General features: G+C 46.6%; 1 long non-coding RNA gene across 5 annotated transcripts in view; it reads right to left on the minus strand.

The window, feature by feature from the left end:
* The window catches only part of LOC140002975 (uncharacterized), a 49,627-nt gene extending 34,308 nt beyond the window's left edge, over nucleotides 1–15,319 (minus strand). The window contains exons 1-2 of one of the 5 annotated variants that reach the window (XR_011810812.1): nucleotides 15,191–15,319; nucleotides 14,849–15,042 (exon numbers count right to left, since the gene is read on the minus strand). This is a non-coding gene — a long non-coding RNA (uncharacterized lncRNA). Of the gene's footprint in view, nucleotides 1–14,848; nucleotides 15,124–15,190 lie in introns of those variants that run through there. The other 4 variants (XR_011810813.1, XR_011810814.1, XR_011810810.1 and 1 more) reach the window with 4 other exon arrangements.
* Nucleotides 15,320–15,361: the final 42 nt, after the last annotated feature.

Here is a 15,361-nt window from a genome sequence, read left to right on the forward strand (position 1 = left end):
AGGTGCCTCACCAGGCCCACCTACATTTAAAACAAAAGAAAACAAACAAACAAACAAAAGCTATACAGGATCCTGCCAAGGTCTCAGATGTACATTACTGCCCAGCCAGCAACACGTTCAGGTGGGGAGCTCCTGGCGTAACCCTAGCCAGTGGGATCCAACAGCATGTCCTGCCTGCCCATCAGGTGCCAGAGCCCACCTAGCAGAAGAGAACCAGGAGCACATAGCTGAGCACAACGTGGGCACGCAGGGAGAGCAGAGCCCTGGGCACGGCTCAAGCAGCTGGCAGCACCTGAAACCAGGTGAAGCAGGTGGGGGTGGGATCCTGCAATCCCAGCACCAAGCTGCACTCAGCCCTTCTGCACGCTGCAGGGCCTGGACAAGTCTGGCAGTCCACTGGAAGCACCTGGCAGCCCATGGGCAAGCGGCCTGGCTGGAGAAGTGCAAGGATTTACAGCAGCCCTGGGGCTGGCCAGGCCCCACACTCATCAGAGAGCACCAGCTGGCGGAGAGAGACCGCAGCACTGCCTGAGCTTAAATCAAACATCCCACTTGAGCCCAGCTCAGGTTTTTACTTCTTCCCAGGCTCTCGGCGTGCCCAGTCTGGCTGCAGCACTGGGGCAGGAACAGGGGAACCCCAACACACGTGCAGCCTGGTCCTGTGGTGAGCATCACAGGGCCCGGCTCGGGAGGATATCCCCAGCTCCTGTGCATGTGCTTAAAATTGCCAAGTACCAATGGACTGTATTAGTACTGCCCCCAAAGGATGTGTTAAACATGCATCCCTGAACTGGCCCTAGACAATCTCAGCTTTGTAGCAAAGGAAGTTTGAGTAAATCAAATTTTTAAAAATTACAAAATCTTTTAAATAGACATGAAATGAAATTCTGCTGTTGAACCTTTTGATACATACTAAAAGCAACACTTTTTTTTTTTTTTTTAAGACAATTTTGCTAGTTTAATTTAAACCAGCCAGGAAAACAAAGGATTTAGCTGGAGTACAGTTAATGATTCCAATAAAAAGAACTAGCTGTTTACATGATTGACACTCAGACTTTTCCTGGCCCCTTTCAGCTGTCCCTACAACACATTGTTAAGTTAACACTTAATAACACCAGATTAATATATAACAGAGAGATGTGTACAGCAGCCTCATTTGCTCTATTTAGCAAGTTTATTAAATTCTGTTTTTCTCCCTTAGAGAACTGTAAATAAGCCAATGTTCACCTTTGAGAATGAAAGTCTAAAGTGCAACTTAATATGAGCAAATCACCTGGCAAGTCATTTGTGACCCACAATTTTAAGTCACATTAAAAGTACCTGTTCTGCTAAACGGGGGGTCTGAGGCCCAGCGCAGCATGAAGCTGAGGGGCATGGTTGTTGCCCACTCCCCCCACCTCTCCGGGTCTGTGAACCTGACCAGGAGCAGGGCTGGTCCCTCACAAAGTGTCCATGAACTGAAGAAAACAGTACCTGCAAGCCTTGGCTTCCCAATGAATTTGGCTGTGTGAGCTGGCACTTGGAGCAACCTCTCTCCAGGCAGCTTGTGGTGATGTCTGGTGGACACAATGTGCCACGGAGCACTTGGATGTAGTGAAATGGCTATGACTTGCTAAGTGCTACAGCACAGGCATCCCAATGGATGCATGCATCCCCATGGACAATGGGCAACTCTAAAACTATGATAATGCTAATTAGACTAATAATAAGACTAATAAAATAACAACCTTCTCTTTCTCTGCAGAGGATGTGGGTAGCAGAAAATTCTAAAAGAGTTTGAAGCAGGGATTTTGTAAAAGATTCCTAAAGGAGACCACAGCTCAGTCTTCACAGAATTGAAGGGGTTGGAAGGGACCTCAGATATCATCAGGTCCAACCCCCTACCAAAGCAGGTTCCTTAGAGCAGGCTGCCCAGGTAGGCGTCCAGACGGGCCTTGAATATCTCCAGAGAAGGAGACCCCACAACCTCCCTGGGCAGCCTCTCCCAGTGCTCCGTCACCCTCGCCATGAAGAAATTCTTTCCCATGTTAGTGCGGAACTGCCAGGACTCTATCTTGGGGCCATTGCCCCTTGTCCTGTCTCTGCAAACCACTGAAAAGAGGTTGGCCAAATCCCTCTGTCTCCCACACCTCAGGTATTTATACACATTGATGAGATCCCCGCTCAGTCTTCTTTTCTCCAGCCCGAACAGGTCCAGGTCTCTCAGCCTTTCCTCACAGGGAAGATGCTCCAGGCCCCGGATCATCTTTGTGGTCCTCCACTGGACTCTTTCCAGGAGATCCCTGTCTTTTTTGTACCGGGGAGCCCAGAACTGGACACGGGACTCCAGGTGAGGCCTGAGCAGGGCAGAGCAGAGGGGGAGAATCACCTCCCTTGACCTGGCCATGCTCCTTTTAATGCATGCCAGGATCCCACTTGCCCTCTTGGCCACCAGGGCACAGTGCTGGCTCATGGCCAACCTGTTGTCCACCAGGACCCCCAGGTCCTTCTCCTCAGAGCTCCTCTCCAGCAGGTCATCCCCCAGCCTGTAAAGATACGTGCAGTTGTTCCTTTCCAGGTGCAGGACTCTACACTTGCTCTTATTAAACCTCACTTGGTTTCTTCCTGCCCATCTCTCCAGCCTGTCCAGGTCTCACTGAATGGCAGCACAGCCTTCTGGCATGTCAGCCACTCCTCCCAGCTCTGTGTCATCAGCGTACTTGCTGAAGGCAGACACTATTCCCTCATCAAGGTCACCAATGAAGATGTTGAACAAGACCGAACCCAGCACCGACCCCTGGGGAACACCGCTAGTCACAGGCCTCCAGCCAGACTCTGCTCTGCCGATCACCACCCTCTGAGCTCGGCCAGTCAGCCAGTTCTCAACCCACCTTACTGTCCACTCCTCTATCCCACATTTCCTCAGCTTTGCTAGCAGGATGTCATGGGAGACAACATCAAAAGCCTTGCTAGAGTCAAGGTAGATGACATCCACTGCTCTCCCCCCATCTACCCAGCTGGTGATGCACTAGGACCCTTGACACAGGAGGGAGGACTTGCCTTCATAACTGGAACATCTTAGCTCACCAGCAGGGCCCACATAGGCAGCCAGGCACCCAGCAGGAGGATTCACAGCACAACCCTGGAGTCCTTGTGCTGGAGGGAGCACTGGGGTAGATCTGTCATCCACACACAGGGCTAGACTGTATCAGCATGCCAGACAGAGTTGTAGATGAGACCTCACCAAACGCCCTTCTGTTTGTTACTAGACTTTCATCCATCTCCTCAGGCTGTGCTGACTTCCCACATGCTCTCCCCAAAGCAGGCAGGCTGCAGGAGTTGGGTGCTGCTGCACCTGAGCTGCAGATGTGGCCCCCAGCCAACGTGCCTGCCTGTTAAACATGCTGCAGCCGATGGGGAGCACCCTGCTCTGAGCAAGGGCAGCTGCTTCCCTTGCTCAGTGGAAGCTTTTGTTAAACTAACTAGGGAACAGCTATGACTTTAGATTCACAGCTTAATATGGGTCTTCAGGGGTAAAAGTAAGATTACAGTTTAGTACAATCTGCACATTATTTTTTCTCCTGGTAAGTTTCCCATGTGCTCTGTCCCTAAGATTTAAGCCTATGTTAAAAGAACAGGAAAAAATCAAATCCCCAAACAAGCATAGAAGGAGGGAATTCATTCTGGCTAGTACTTCAGCAGAGATACAGTTCTTTTATTAACAGCAGGTGAAATACCTTTGAATGTATGAAAGAACTATGAACAAAGCTACAAAAAGTCTAGGTGTGAGTAGCAGTGAGAAAGCAGAACTCCTGCCAGCACACTTCTGACAGTGTTGACTTACAAGTGCTGGGGTGAATGTCTCAGCTCCTCTGCTTGGGTCCAAATTCTTTGAAAGGAGCTTTTGATTCCAAAGCATTTAAATGCCAAAAGCAGAGCTTAGATTTGTACCTTGACTCCTACAGAACACAGGCACCTTCAGACATGAAGTTTAGTCCAGGTCCAGCTGTACTAAGCACGCACTTAACCAGTTGTTCAAAGTATAATGTAACAAATTACAGCAATTCAACAGCAATTGAGCATGTATTTTTTACACAATTTTCTAATAAACACAAATGAAGATATAATTTCTAGACACATCTTTTCTTTCTACATCAGTAACATATTTGCACTACATTCTAAATTAGGTGAATTGATACAGCTGCAACATTACTGGAGCTCTCCTGTCTTGTCCTGAGGTTTGGCCAGAAGAACCTGAAACTTTCCTGTGGAAGGAAGGGCACAGAAAGCTGCCGTGCATTTTACTTACAGGTGACTGTCTTACAAACGGCAAGTGCAGCTGAGCACCCCCTGACATGCAACTACCCACATCACAGGAATACAGAACACTTCTAGGCCTGATTCTCCACCGCCAAGTTGCAGTTGGCAAAGACAGGGAATGTCTACAACAGGCAATTCAGCTTAGGGCGGATACCCAGGGTCACTGGGGATCTGAAGCAGCACTGCCACACCAGCAGGGCTCTCTGCCCAGGCTAATTAGTTGGTCTACACAGAACTAAGACAGCTCAGCTGTTCCCAGGGCTAGTGCCTGCTTGCAGCTAGCTCCAGCTAGCTGCCCTGGACGTCTGTTCAAATGCCAGGCTCCCAGCTTGGCCACAGGTCACCTGTACTGCACCTAGCATGCAGGAAGAAAAAGCATAGAGAAGCCAAGCTTTTCACAACCGTGTACTCTCCCATCAGAGAGCTCCACCAGCACAACAGGTCAGCAAACAGGCTGCTGTGCCAAAGCTGAGCGCTGGTACCAACAGAAAGCACCAGTCACTCCAGGAAACTCACCTCTGCTGTCTCCATCTTCCCAGGGGATGCCAGTGCCAGCTTGCAGGAGCAGGGGGCTCTGCAGCCCCCCAACCCCCAGATGCCAAGGGGGGCCCAGGTGGTCCCACTCTGCCAAGCCCCAGCAGCTTGGCTGCCAGCAGGGCATGCAAGAGTGGCAGTGGAGGGCACAGCAGTGACCCCAGGGCTGATGGTATGGTGAGGGGCTGTGCCAGAGGGACAGGGAGGCAGCCACAGCAAAGCTCATCTGTGAAAAGGAGGAGCTGCCTCTGCAGGCTTACAGCATGCACCTCAGTGGGGAGCTCAGAGAGGAAGATGAGTCTGAATGGCATTAAAAGAGCATTGTTAAAGATAAACAGGTAATCACAGTGCTGTTTCCAAAGCAGGCCTTTTTAAACTTATTATTAATTCCCTTGAAAGACATTGGTATGTAGCTACGGCATCTATGGATAAATCTGACAGAGCCTCATCACCTATTCAAGAATTCGTGCATGTAAACTAAACAATCTCAATTAGACTGTGGAAATCATTGCCACAGGATATTGCAAAACCAAAGAGTCTTTAAAAGTACTGAAGCAAACTTATGAATATTAGTTCCCTTCGTAGGCACTAGACATAACACCCTTCATACAAACTTCGGTTCACGTCCTTCAAGGTCTGGACACACCAGGGAAAGGACTGCAGCAGCAACAGACTAGTTAGATTTACAGCTTATGTACCCTGTACTCCTCTATGCCAAATTTTGTCTCAGTGTCATCACTGACACAGTCTCATTGTGGTCATGGTTTCTCCTCTTAGGAATTTTTAATAGGATTTTGTTTTTCCAATTTCTTCAATATGACTTTTTTTTTTTTTTTGCCAATTACAAAAGTGAAATTTTTAAGGTTTGTTGGGAAAAAAACAAACGCACACACACACATAAAAAAAAAAAAAAAAAACAACACCAAGGGGAGAGGAAGTTTAACAGTTTTGAAAGTTTTTAAAATGACTATTTTGGAAGACATAAAGCACCAACTTCTATAATAAAGGAAAAATCCCAACCATACATTTCTTTTTTTTTTTTTTTTATTATTACCAAAGAATTTTAATTTTATATCTCAAATAATCTTTAATAGAATAAGATGTACATATACTTCGAATACCAAACAATTATGCCACCTGTAACACTTACAAAAGCCTGCCTGGCACGTGGGCTTTGCAGCACATGAGGGGCAGCACCTGGCTCTGGGTGCACACTTGCCTCATCTAGCACAGCCCCCATCTTACAGCCCCCACAATGTCCCTGCCTACTCACCCCTCCTCAGTATAGGCCTGCTGTAGCTGAGCTGTCCCAGGTGGAGCATCTCAAGGGGCCTGGCAGCCCCCAGAAGCATCCCCACAGGGGGTTCGGTTTAGCCATTCCTTCCCTTTGCTGGGGCTAACACTGAAAGTTACCTCCGCTTCTCTACACACAGCACTTACATTGCGATTCAGCTCTCTAGAAACCATTACACACAGCACGTAATTTAACAGGGATGCTGTAGATTTAATAAGACACTGATTATATACAATTTCAAAAGACATCCAACTACAACACTGATATGGGGTGGATCACAGGGCTGCAAAGTTGCAGAGACATTCATTCCCTAATCAATTGGCATTTAGCATTACAGCTCTCTGGCCTACAGGATCTCCGTCAAGTGCATAATTGGTAGCTTTAATTAAAGGGCTACCCACAGCTTCATAAAGAGCTAGAGACCAAGGGCCTGCAGCAACTGAGAAGAGATGAGGTTGGTCACGTTCTTATTACCCTGCGATCTACCACCAGCGGCGGTCACGTGCTAATTACAGAGCTCTTGCAACAGCACGCCGGGCAGTTTTCCAGACTGATATCTCCACTGCAATCAGCGCCAAACTGCAGTTTATCAGGCTCTGACTATTAACTTTGTCCTTGCTGGAGAGGTTTCTACACCTCACCCCCAGCTCTCAGAAATGGTATTTTATTGTATTTCAGGGACTTAATACGTCTAATATTGATGAAGTTGTTGCTCCTCCTAGATCCCCACGTTAAGGAACAACATCCAGGGCAATTATCATCATGTCCAGGCAAGATGAGCGAGGACACCCATCCTGGCAGTATTAGCACACCGCAGATAGTCATGATGTCCACAGCACCTGAATTCAGGGTGTTGGAGCTGAGACCAAAAAAAAAATAGTGAAAATTATATATAACAGCTGCTGATACACAAATATAGCTGAATATCTAGGTCTGAAGTTTCTCCCCATTCTTGGTTTTCAGCTCTGATCCACACAACTGTAGGTACTTTTGAGCTGCTTCTAAAAGGAACCACTAAGGATCCTCTCAGGAAAGCAAAACATGCCAAATTTCAGTTGGGAGCCACAGCTCTGCAGAAAGAGGATAAAAGCCACTACTCTGTATTAATAATGAAGGGAGCTGAGTCTGGATAATCAGGGGTCACATCGAACATTACTATTTCTAAAACTAGTGTTTTTATGGCAGATGTACTAAGAGCCTGTAGTTCTGAGCACTGTACATTTGGAGACATATGGGTTTAGATTTTAAGCAGTTGTTGAACAAAGTTAATCTCATTCTGGACCTAAGAAATGAATATAAGCAAGACTCTTTCATATCAGAAATCCTTCACATGTTTGTTATTACACGAGTCCTCCAAAATATTTTCTAGCAGAAATACTTGGCACAGCAAGAAAAGTTCTAATGCAGTTGTTCAGTTAAAAAAAAAAAATAGAGTTAAGGCCAAAGGGCTAGTGATGCAGTCATATCCCAGAATATAACCCGAGACTCAGACAAACAAGTAGTGGGAGGACCATTTATACTTAGCGACTAGGTTGTCAGCGTGAAAACCTCAAGTGGGTTGTAAGTGTAGGGTTGTCTGTCTTTGTTTTTTTATATTTGCTGATTCAGCTATGACAATCAAGGGATGGTGTTGTTCAATTTAACTAAGCAGACTAAATCGTATTTATTCTTCAGTTGTTTTGCTTTATCTCAATCTGATAACTAGGCCTCATAAGAAGCACTGGCGTTTTCTTTAACAATCATTGTCTCCGAATATGATCTTGTTCATCTTCAACACCCTTGAAACCAGAAGTGCCTAACCAAAAGAGAATCCAACTATGACCATTAAAGCTACAAACCCACTGCATGCCATGCAAAGCCAGCACTAGAGGCATTTGCTCTGCAGGACGGGCTGGAATGCTAGTGTCAGTTGGCAAATGCATTTCCAAACAGTTCAGTAATTATTTTCTCTTCCTTTATTTATTTTAAAGTGTCCATTAAAGGACAAAACACTTCGCACCATGTTTTCCTTCCAACCCTGCTGCAGGTTACATGTTGACCTTGCCCACAGTTATTGGTCACTCCTTATCAGAAGCAGCTCCTCTTCCTTCTTCCCCTTCCTTCAGAAAACCTCGCCCTCAAGTGGTTTTGGTGCCATTTTCAGAGGGCTAGTTCAAGAAAGTAAGGGGTAGATTCATTTATTTAAAAAGAGGTCTAACGCTATTTTGAAGGTTCAAAGAATATCCCAAGTTGGAAGGGACCCACAAGGATCCCTGAGTCCAACTCCCAGGTCCCCAAAGTTCATACGGAGTCAGAAGCAACATCGCTTTTCTAACATATGCTCCTAACCATTAGTGGTGGGAATTTCAAAGCACACTTAGCCTTGGATTTTCTTCTTTTCCCACTGATTCAGCAGTGAGAATTCCCTTGACTTTAATGGGAATTGAGTTTGGTAAGTCCCGTGAAAGCCTCACTCAAAGTAGAGCAATTAAGGAGTTAAAGGGAACCCAAGTAGTCTCCTGGATCTCAAGATTAAAAGCAGTATGTGTCTCTTCATCTTGCTCTACCCCCTGTTTGCCAGTTTATCACAAGCACTGCCTGGGCATCTCAGACAGAGCTGGCCTCTCCACAGCACACAGACACAGTTAGGGCCGACAGAAGTTGGTTTCTCTGCCTCAGCCCTCCTGCTCTCCAAAAGGCTCTCTCACCTTCCTACACAGTATGAAAAAATAATAATAACAAGGCTCTGTTTTGATAGAGACAAAATGGTTGTTCAAATAGTTCTGCTCATTTCACAAAGATGCGTGATAATGTTTCACATATGGCTCCGTGCCTTTTAATAACAGAAATTGAACACACATTTCGAGACACAAGTTTTGTTGATAGGCTGCTGATAGTCCAGAGTAACTGTTTGCCTTTTGGTTTTAATTATTCTAAAGACAGCCCAGGGATTATTTACCCAGAGCTAATGGGTTTATGGGCTCTTTAAGGAGCAAGATAAGCCTACAGATGTGACAGTGAATGACATGGGGGTCAGAGCTACCACAGGGGCCTGTGCTCTGGAGGATGAGAAGGTGGTAGGGAAGGGCTTGTGCTGCAGCCTCAGGCCTCTGAACAATTAGCACATGGCCGTTAAGATAGTCTTGCTCTGTGTAAACATCCCTGTTTTCCCCGGAGGGGACTCTGATCTCCAGAGCACAGTCCACAGCCCCACAGCTTGGTCCAGGCTTCCCAGAAACATACACGAGGATGGGGCTGGACCACTCGCACTAGAAAGCTCACCTGAGGATCCAACTAACTGCTTCTGCATGGAAGGGCATCCCTCAGGGCCTGGTGTTTGTTCACCACCCACCTGTGCTGGCCAGGTCTGCCACACAGCCATCAGCAGCCCACAGCTGTCCTGCTGTCCCCATTGCAGCACTGGCCCTTCCTCAGGCCAGCCCCGGGCCTGGTTGGGCAGGGATGGATGCAGAGCAGCCAGAACAGGACAGGCTGTGACTGCTTGCACCAGCCATAATGACAACACTTGGGCTGTGAAGCAAGGTTTGGGTTGTCCAGACCAAGATGGTGCCAATGCTGTGGCACCAACTGCAGTAGGAGCCATAGGGAGGAGGGCCTGTAGTACAGGGGAACATGGCTGGGCCTCCCCACAGCATGGGGACCATCCATCCCTTGGGATGGCTGGGACCATCCCAATCTTCCCAGTCGTAGCGTTCTTGCTCTTTTACCTGGATAACAAATTTTGAGTACTTTAAGCTATTTTAGGATGTTTCAGGTCCAACTCTTACTGCACACTGGTGTAGCACAAAGTCACTGAAGTTATTCCTGGATAACACCACTAAAAGGTGGGTAGGAATCTGGCCCCTTTAATACAGGCTGTGTTATACAGTGTCAAGTATTATCTGTTTTAGAACACTGCCTGCTACTTATTCTAGCCAATGACTCATATTTTAGGGATTAAACATAACCAAGTTACTGTATAAACTCTGGAAACATCTTGAAGGCAAAGATGACTTTATCCAGAACATCAAAAGTACAGGGGAAAAAAACAAAAAAACAAAAACAAACAAAAAAAAAAAACAACACTGGAAGCTCTGAGAGGTAGAAGCCAAGATTATCTTAGATTTCAAAATTAATTGCAGATTTGAAGTGCCTAAAAATGCAACAGGTTGATCCTTCCTGCACTTGGAGAAAGCAGGAGACCAGTAGCTTCATAGACCAACACAAGCACCCCTCCCATCAGGGGCAGAAGGAGCTGCAAAGAAATCCTTTCAGCTCATATGGACCTTGAGGAAGAATGAGTCAGGCCTGCCACATCAGAAGTTTCTCCTTCCTTCAAGAGACTCTATCAATTTTGCAGAGGTTTTCAGCCCATTATCACATTACAGGTAGACAGTTGTCATAAAGCATTAGATCTAAGCGAGGCTGACAGCATAACTGCAGGCTAGCTCCAGGCTTGGCAGTCTGCACAGCACCTGCAGGCGCAGAACCAGAGTGTGCTCCATCAAGAGACAGGCTGGTGTAATCTGCTGTGAATCACTTTGAATTGCTGCCCTTAATTGACAGTGCACTCAAGACCCGGTCTGTTATACAGACAAAAACCTCCAAGTACATGCATGTACACACACACTCTTGCCAGGAACCTGCTTGCCCTCAGATGAGCAATTGTTTGAGACCTAGTGGCTTTTTTAATTATTATTATTTTATTTTTTAAAAAGTTACACATTTTGCTCTGCTCCTTCATTACTGCAGACTCGCCATCCTCACAGGAATAAGCAAGAGCAATGTTTCTCCTGAGAACTGTTCAGGTTTCAGGGCTGGGAGCAACCAATGTTCTGCTACCCTGGGGAAAGGAAGGGGCCACACACACTTCAGATAGGATTTTTGTTTTGACAGAAGACAAAACCGTGGAGAATTGCTATGGGACAGCAACCAACTCCCATGGGACCTACAGGGCAAAGTGGTGGACCCTTTCCCTCACCAGGTATACCAGCATCCTGATATGTCATGCAGGTTTCAGAGCACCTCTTCTTAAACAGTACCTGAGAGAAAACACATCTAGATGACACAGAAGTCATGACTGACAACTTCACGCTCTACCATGAGCCTAATCCCGCTCCCTCCAAGCCAGTTAGCATTTACTAGGGATGCAAATAGGCAGGTGTCCAAACCTCCTTTGTCAGGTGATGAGGATCCCTCCTTTACTAGTGCTGCCTCAGATCACCTCCTAAGCAAGCTCCCACCTCTCTATACCCCAAACTAAGCTTCAAGCTTTTCTTTGGCTTCAAGGTTTGTTTTTCTGTTCTTTAAAATTTGGTCATCAATCATTTAGGCCTGAGTTCTTATTTATGTTGTGCAGAAAAGAAGCATTGAGAAACTGAAACTGAAAGTGCTTAAATGCCCAGCCCCTGTGCTGACAGCAGAGGCTGTAGAGAAGCCAGAAAACAAAGGAAATTCAGAAAACAAAGGAAATGGCCCTCCAGCATTCTCAGGTTTTTAATTCAAGTTTCAAAAAAAGTTTGCTGACAAGACTAAGGGTCAACATTGAGAGCATGCTTGGGGAGTATTCTGGCTGTTGAGACAAGTCCCTTCCCTGCCACAGATGCAGTTGTTTGCTTCCTGGTGAGAGGAAAAGCCATAAAGAGATCACGGGGCCGAAGAAGTGGTTTCCATGACCAGACAAACCCTTCTCTTTATTCTATTAAAGTCTGCAGGGCCCAGACTACAGTACCTGACCAGACTGACAGCAGCCAGCTCAGAGCCACGGGATCCACCCAGGGCTGGACGCTGCACTCCAATGGGCTCTGCCTTTCTCAGCAGCCCCTGGGACCAGCCCAACCTCTTCGGCATTTGTCTAGCCCCACAGGATCATTTCAAGGGCTGATTTGTAAGGGGGACCACCAGCAACAAACGTCAGATCTGGTTTAGGACTTGGTTTAAAAGCATTTAGATAGAAGAATAATTGCACAGGGATGTGGTTTACTCTGGAGAAATAAAGGCTATGTTTAAATGTTTGAAATTCCTGGTGACTAATAATTGCAACCTCTGCCTCAATAAAATGCACAAATAATGTTATTGAAACATTTCCAATCAAAAGGTATTATTTTTGGTTTAAAACAGATGCAGTAGTCAGTATTTAAAAGGAAGACGTCTGGGCAGGCTTACCTCTATTTCAAGGGAAGAGAAAACTACTGGAACATTGGTTTAGTCCCTTTTTCTCTGTTTTTACAGCCTTTGTACTACAACATTACAACCTTCATGCAGTTCCTCTGTTGCTTTTTGTAACCAAGTGGAGAGTAGCTCTGTGATCATGCACTGAAGAAGTTTCATTGCATGAAAGTGTGTTTAAAAGCCTGGCCCGGTAAGCCATCACATCCCTGGAGAAGCACTACTGCTGCAGGAGCTGAGCCTCCTCAGTACCACACTGAGTCATCCCAACTGGCACCAGCATTGCTCCAAGCATGGTTACTGCACCAGTCTAGCAGGCACCAAATAGATTTACGAACCTAAGAGTCCCCTGCCAATTTTGACTTAGAGGTTCGCAGGGCTATGTGAAACGGACCACAGGCTTATAGCTTAGCTGCTGTATTTTCAGTGGCATCTTGATACTTAAAGATGCATTCAGGCACCTACTAGTAACTGTGGAAAGATATGAAGCTCCAGGTGGGCACTTTACTAGCTTAAGTGCTTAAATACCAAGTGCTTAGTACTATCACTTCTGAAAACAGAACTCAGGATCCCCAGCACTATCTGAATTTTGCCTTTTGCTCTCTGCTGACGTGCATTGCTCACATGAGTAAAGTCAGATGTACCTCACAGAAGCTGGCAGAAATTGGGCCAGTGATTCATGATTCATGTACCTATAGGATTAGTTATAATTTGTGTCTTCAAGTAAGACAATAACTTTATCATGCTATCACACTCCATGGATGCAATATCAGCACATAAGGAAAACATTTATTACTATAAATATTCGGGCACTTGATAGTTATCCAAAAATATAAAATCAGGTTAATCATTCTATCCTACAATCCCTGGCAAGAGATTTGAACTCAGGTTTTTCTGGCTCAGCTTAAGGTTTTACATATATGATCATTTCCGCCAGCTGGCAGCACTAAAATCTTAGGCTGAAGTAGTTTTCCAGCAGCCAAATCTATCTGCACAGTAACATTACAGAGCTTAGCTTTTTGCAAGCCATATATTACCTAAAGATATCCTCCTATTGCACAGGGCTATGAAAGTTTACGTAGTACAGGTAGAAGAATTACTTTTCTTTTCAGAGTTAATCATTAACATCTCTCAGAGAAATAAACAACTGAAGCTATTGTGTTATTTCCAAAGGTTGCCCAGGGCAAATGAAATACTAATTTCATTAGCTGTCATACATAATTCAAGGGCGGCTATACTGTCCCTGCATGCATGTAAAATGGTTTCCAAAACTAAGCTGAAAGAGGAAATCTCTAAAGAATGCATAGCTACCCATCACAGTGAAGGCATGGGAGAACAAGCTAATAAACTTTTCTTTTTTTAAAAAAAAAACACTCAGGAACATCAGCACTAGTGCTTGCTCAACTTCCAGTAACGTGGGACTCCAGCCTGGGACTCATCAGCTCTCCTATAATTCAATGGGACACTAGTGTCTGGCCACGTAGCTATCTCCTGCTAGGTGTCACAGAAGTGAAGAGGTTTAAACCTCCAGTTTTGTCTCTTTTTACCAGGAGGTCTGTATATTCCTCGCTTCCTTCAAGAGAAGCTGCTGGGCTTTTTGCAGACACAGGACCCTGACTGGTGAAGTTACAGCAAACACAGGCCTGCCCTGCCCTCCTGTCAGCCCACCCACATCACCATCCACGTGCATAGGATGAGGACACTGCTGCCAAACGCCCAGAGGCTGGCCAGACCAGCCAGGCTGGGGCTCCAAAGCCTTGTCCCAGCTCTATGTAATGCTCAGGTCTGGGGACAGGACAGATACTTGCCAAGAAACAGAGTCAGAGCCAAAAAAGCCCTGATGGACCAGCACCAGTGCAGAAGCAGCTCAGGCACCCCTGCAGCGAGCTTCTGGAATTGGGAGGCTGATGTGGGTCAGTCCATGGCTGCTGCCCTGCGTGCAGCTAAAACCTCCAGCGGGAGGCTCTCTGCAGAGGTTCTGCAACACATCTGCGCCCCAGCCTTCAGCACATCCCACAGTGGATGTACTTCCCAGGGTACTGCATCACCCATTAGCTTATGGCCAACTGCCTGGAAACAAAAGCTAGGGGGATCTTGTTATAAAAGGGGATTACAAAGAAGGGCAGCAACTGTAAGTGAACACTCACTGCAGGTGTTCCCCTGGGATGGGAATCACCCCAATCACATAGAACTGCTCAAGTGTTTGGCGCTAAAACAAAGTGAAATTATTTTTTTTGGAGTGTTGTTGACCCAACATCCCTGGATGCCCCATCTCTGAGTCACGTGCAAGGCTCAAGTAGGTGGAGCACATGCAAGGTTTCCACAACATCTGAAGTAGGGCCTTATGTTATCACCTTTACTGGGAAGCCTCAGTAACTCAGATAACCTGTGCAAGGAGGTTCAGGTTCCCCCCTCCCAGCCTTCACCTCCTTCACAGCTTACATGCTCATCATCATCATCATCATCATCATTATTATTATTATTACCACCACCACCACCACCTCCCACACTTGACCAGGAAGCACCCAGGCTCCTCCTCCTGCATCTGGATGTTTTCAGGATGAACCCACTGACCTGCTCCTCTCCTGTAGCTGTTATCCTCCACCAGGCCATCAGAAGGCTTTGCACAGCCCATCTCCTTGGCAGGCTTCACTAGGCCAGCATGGGTCCAAAAGCTGTGCAACTCCTGGCCTGGGAGGCCACTGGAACACAGCTCTTTCTCTTGTCTTGCAGAGCGCATACTCCTTGTCTCCAAAGTGCTTCATTACCTGTTAATTAACAGAGAGCCTTCTTAATCCCTGGCAGCACAGCAGTGTGACAGCCTCAGATGGGCTGGGTGGTCCCGACCCATCACATCACCCCCTCCCCAAGACACCTTGGGACGTTTAAGCAAGTGATCCCATCCTGCATACCCACCTGGGTCAGGCTGCACAGCTGAGTGAACCCCTCTCAGGGCTGCTGGCAGCTGCCCCAGCCCTCCTGCTAGGTGCTGCTTCCACAAAACACTTCCACCCCATGGTTCAAGCAACTTGCCTTTCCCTGGGCATCTTATGGCCGTGCTTTGAGCAACAGGGACAAAATCACCAT

This window comes from Anas platyrhynchos, chromosome 7 (assembly GCF_047663525.1).
Source record: "Anas platyrhynchos isolate ZD024472 breed Pekin duck chromosome 7, IASCAAS_PekinDuck_T2T, whole genome shotgun sequence".
NCBI lineage: Eukaryota > Metazoa > Chordata > Aves > Anseriformes > Anatidae > Anas > Anas platyrhynchos.